The sequence below is a fragment of the Otolemur garnettii genome, unplaced genomic scaffold (genome assembly GCF_000181295.1).
Source record: "Otolemur garnettii isolate 467f Iridium unplaced genomic scaffold, OtoGar3 scaffold00013, whole genome shotgun sequence".
In the NCBI taxonomy this organism is placed as follows: Eukaryota; Metazoa; Chordata; class Mammalia; order Primates; family Galagidae; genus Otolemur; species Otolemur garnettii.
This window is the reverse complement of record NW_003852408.1, coordinates 14,079,831-14,085,072: the sequence shown is the minus strand read 5'-3', so window position 1 is coordinate 14,085,072 and position 5,242 is coordinate 14,079,831.

Below are 5,242 nucleotides of genomic sequence, written 5' to 3'. Positions count from 1 at the left end.
GGGCTGGATTCGAACCCGCCACCTTAGGTGTATGTGGCTGGTGCCTTAGCCACTTGAGCCACAGGCGCTGAGCCCAGCCAGATGTTTTAAATTGTGCATATAAGAAGTTATTTAAAAATAAACTGAACTCAGAGCAGTACAATGTACAATGACATGCTCCCAGTTTACAGTTGGGATTGGTAGAGGCAGGACTCAAATTCAGTGTCTTTAATATTCATTGAATAAGCGCTTATGAGGGGCTGACATTGAAGTGCATTGAATAAGCACTTATGTGTGCTAAGCAATACAGAATAAATTACAGTGTCTGCCCTCTTCGAGCCTACAGTCCAGTGGGGAAGCCAGATGTCAGCAACTAATCTCACAAATGAACATGTTGTTATGAACTGTAATACATGTGCTGAAGGCAAGTGCACTCGGTGCCTTGAGAAAGTAGGCCCTGGGACCTACTTCATTTAGAGTGGGGGAAGGTGGCACGTAAGAGTAGCCCAGGATGGATGGGCAGTGCTGTGAGGGTTCGTAGTGCACACACACATGGTAGCAAGCATGTTTGGACCCCTCTCAGCAGAGGAAACAAACTACATGAAGGTAGTGGAGGCAACCCTGAAGTTGAAAGAGCTTGGGGTATTCTGGAAACTTCCAGGAGAGAAGTGAGGCTGGAGAGGGTTAGGTACTGGGGCATGGCCTGAGAGGAGACTGTAGAGGCAGCAGGCACTAAGTCTAAGGGCCTTGTGGGCCCCCTGATGACTTCAGATTTTACCCTAAAGGGAAGCCACTGAATAGTTTTGAGCAGGGGAGGGACATGCTCTGGGGCGGTATTTTCAAAGAACCCCCCTGCCTCTGAGCTGTGAGTGGGTTGAGAGCATGGAGCCGGTTCCCTCTCGGAACGAAAGGTGGCACCTCTACTCTGAAGAGATAGTACACCCCTGCTGTCCTGAACCCATCCATCTCTTGGGTCTCATTTGGCTGCCTCCATTTGCACATCCACTTACCTCTTCTCCAGTTTGTAGCTGATCCCTGTGGGCACCACAGCAGGCTTTGGGTTTGGGCAATGGAAAGCTCCTACAGGAGACAGAGACACAGCCCTTATTCTCCTTCCTCCCAGAAAGGACACCACAGACTGGCTCATCCCTCAACCAGAAGTCACAGCCTCCATCAGGCAGCCCTGTCCATATGGCTGTCTCTCTGCATCTAATTGCTCCCTCCTTTGACCCTTCAGGCCGTGTGTGTGTGTGTGTGTGTGTGTGTGTGTGTGAGTGTGTGTGTGATAGAGTGTCACTATCCCTGGAGCACTTTCCTGTACCCTAACCTTGTAGAGTAGGCCCCTTATAAAACTCTGGGTGGTGGCTCACACCTATGATCCCACCACTTTGTGGGGCTGAGGTGGTAGGATCACTTGAGACCAGGAGTTTGAGCCAATCTGGGGAACATGGCAAGACCCTGTCTCTACAGAAAAATATGGTGACATGCACCTGTGGCCCAAGCTGCTTGGGTGGCTGAGGCAGAAGGATCCATTGAGCCCAGGAGTTCAAAGCTTTGGTCCCACCACTGCACTCCAGCCTGGTGACATAGTGAAGACTGTCTTAGACAACAGAAAAGCAAAATAAAACAACTACCCTCAGCCTCAGATTATTGCTTGAGTATGTCATCTGTTTCCTGGCAGACTGACTGATATGCCTCCTATCCAGGTTGTAACATAGTAACAGTGGAAAGAGCATGGACTTTAGGGTCAAATAAAACCAGCCCCTCCAAGGCAGCCTCATTTAGCCTCTCCTAGCCTCAGTATGTTAACTCTAAAATGAGTTAACATCTAAATGATGCCATTACCTTCCTTACAGAGCTGTTAGAACAGTTAGATAACATATGCAGAGGACTTCTCGCAGACCCCATGCTCAGTGGACAATCGGGGCTCATTTGTTCTGTTCTTCCTTCCCCCACAACTGAACAGACATTTATTATAGGCCATGTGTCAGACACAGCACTAGGTGCTGGGTATGAAAGAAAGACAAAGAAGAGTTGCTTTTGCCTATAGTGAGGCCTCAGGCTTGTAAAGGAGATCCAATGGCCAGAATGCTCCTCCATAGTCTGGAGTGGAAAAGTAGCTACTTTTCCAATCATTAACTCTGTTTCACCATGATGTGACATTTTTTCCAGTATCTGGAGACATAGTAGTGACCAGGCAATGCAAATAATTGTGGTGATCAGAAAAGGCTTCGAAGAGAAGGTTGAATTTAATTTTACTTTAAAGGAGTTGTACTCAAAGGAAGGGCATATAAACCTCCCTGTGGATTGACTCACCTCCTCTCCTTCTCCCCTCAGAGAGACTGCTAGACTCCACAGACTGAGAACTGGGCCCTAATTAGTGAGTTACTCTTGGGAGCATATTGTATCCCTTGGATATATTGGGGCCCAAAGGTACCTGGTGTCTTGAAAAGGCTGCCTTCGAGGAATTCTCCAGGTGGGGTGGGGCAGAAACTCCAGTGCAGGCTGGCTGAAGGGGGCATGCAGAGGGGAGCAGCTGGACCACAGCACAATAGAGAACTGGGTTGTGGCCGTATTGCTAAACCAAGTGATGGAAATTTGATTGTGTAGACACTGGCTTTGGGCAGGGGGAACCCCTCTTTGGAGCTGGGATGCCAAAGGCTTCATCTGGAGATGATGTCTAGTGGATGTGACTGCAGTTGCCTGCAGTAGGCCAGGCATGAGGACCCAATAGCCTCATCTGGGGTGATGACAGTGGGAAATGAAAGGGAAGGATCACAACTTTAACCTTCATTCATAAAATGTTAATAAACATTTTAAACAAATATAAGCGCCCACAGGGACCACCTGCTGATGTTGCAAGAATGAGGCAAAATACCCTAACATCAACGCACTTGTAAGGAGAACCTGAGAAGGCCCACGCACTGCGGTCTTTTCCTTGAGTAGTCACAGTTAATCCTCGCAGTAGCCCCATGTGGATTACCAGTCTCTTCTGCAGAGACAAAGAATGAGGCTTAAGTAGATGAAGAACATTGCTCCATAGTGCAGAGTTCCTAGTGCACAGGGTTCAAAGTTGGTCCTTCCAAGTCTAGCACACACCCTATGACCTGCTCCCTCCCACAGGAGCTGCAGGGGCAGCACCAGGAACAGTAGAATAGCCTGAGTTCAGTGGCAGGTGCAGTTCATGAAGTGGAAGTCTTAACCTAGGCCTGATGAGGTGGCTCGAGAAGGCATCCCCCAAAGCTAGGTCTGAGGATTGGTTCATTTGACAAATACAGATGTTCCTCAATTTAATATGGGGTTATATCCTGGGCCAGGTGTGGTGGCTCGTGCCTGTAATTCCAGCACTCTGGGAGGCCAAGGTGGGTGGATTGCTTGAGCTCAGGAATTTGAGACCAGACTGAACAAGAGCAAGACCCCATCTCCACTAAAAAAAAGAGAGAGAGAGAGAAAGAAAAAGAATAAACTAGCCAGTGTCATGGCAGGCATCTGTAGTCCCAGTTACTTGGGAGGCTGAGTGAGGCAAGAAGATCACTTTCAGGTTGCTGTGAGCTATAATGACACCACGGCACTCTATCCAGGGTGACAAAGTGAGACTTTGTCTCAAAAAAAAAAAAAAAAGATGGAGTTACATACCAATAAAGCCATCCTAGGCTGGACACAATGGCTCACACCTAAAATCCTAACACTCTGGGAGGCCGTGGGCATGAGCCCTGAAGTTCAAGATTAGTTTGAGAAAGAGTGAGACCCCATCTCCACAACAAAATAAAAAAATTATCTGGGCATGATGGCACGTCCCGGATACTTGGGAGGCTGAACAGGATGATCACTTGAGCCCAGGAGTTTGAGGTTACGGTGAGCTGTGACAATGCCACTGCAGTCTAGCCAGGGTGACAGAGCAAGATTGTCTCAAAATAATAATAATAATAATAATAACAAATAATAATAAAATAAAGCCATCCCAGATTGAACATATCATAAGTCAAAATGCATTAATACATCTAACCTACCAAACATTGTTGCGTGGCCTGGCCTGCCTTCCACGTGCTCAGAACACTTACATCCGCCTACAGTTGGGCCAAGTCATTGGGTAACACAGTGCACTGTAGAGTATCAGTCTTTCTCGTTATGATTGAGTGGCTGACTGGCAGCTGTGCCTTGCTGCCAGTGCCCAGTGCCACAAGAGAGTATCCTACTGCACTATCACTAGCTCAGGAGCAGATCAAATTCAAAATCTAAAGCGCAGCTTCTGCTAAATGCATATCATTTTCACACCATGGTAAAGTTCAGAAATCACGTATTAAACCATAAGCCAGGGACCATCTATCTATTACAAAGGACTAATACATGCCAGGCACTGTTTTAGGGACTGTGAATACACCCAGGAATAAAATAGACAGCATCCCTGTCCTTGTGGCTTCCACTGGAGTGGACAGAGTAATCTCTTGCAAGTGTTGAGTTCTTTCTGGGCACCAGGCACTGTTCCCAGAACTGCATACGATTCATTTCCTCGCAACTCCATGAGACAACTCTATCATCACCCCACTCCACAGGAAAGAAGAGGAAGGCAGCAGTGGGTGCCGAAGTGGCCCAGCTGCTGGGGCAAGAGGCCAGGAACAAGTGGGAAGGCCTGACGGGAAGGAGAGAGGTAGGCAGGGGCTATATCTTTAGGGGCTACACACCCCAGGCTTGCCAGTCCGGCCTGTAGTCCACAGACAACAAGGAGCCACCGAAGCACCTTAAACAGGAGAGATGTGCTCAGATTTACATTACAGAAAAGTCCTTCTGGAAAGCTAGAGAACAGGGTTAGTTGGAGGGGCCCCACTGGATTAGGGAAGGATGTGGCAAGGGTCCACATGAAGGGGGCATAGAGCTACAAGAGCAAAGCCAGGAGCAACAAAGGTGAGGAAGGGACGATGAGTTCAGGAAGCAGGAATGTTGTAGGATCACGAGAAGCACCAACTGGCTGTGTGGGAAAAGGAAGATGTCAGTTTATTTTTATTTTTATTTTATTTTATTATTATTATTATTTTTTGAGACAGAGCCTCAAGCTGTCGCTATGGGTAGAGTGCCATGGCATCACAGCTCACAGCAACCTCCAAATCCTGGGCTCAAGCAAGTCTCCTGCCTCAGGCTCCCAAGTAGCTGGGACTACAGGTGCCCACCACAACACCTGGCTATTTTTTGGTTGCAGCCGTCATTGTTGTTTGGAGGGCCTGGGCTGGATTCAAACCCGCCAGCTCAGGTATATGTGGCTGGCGCC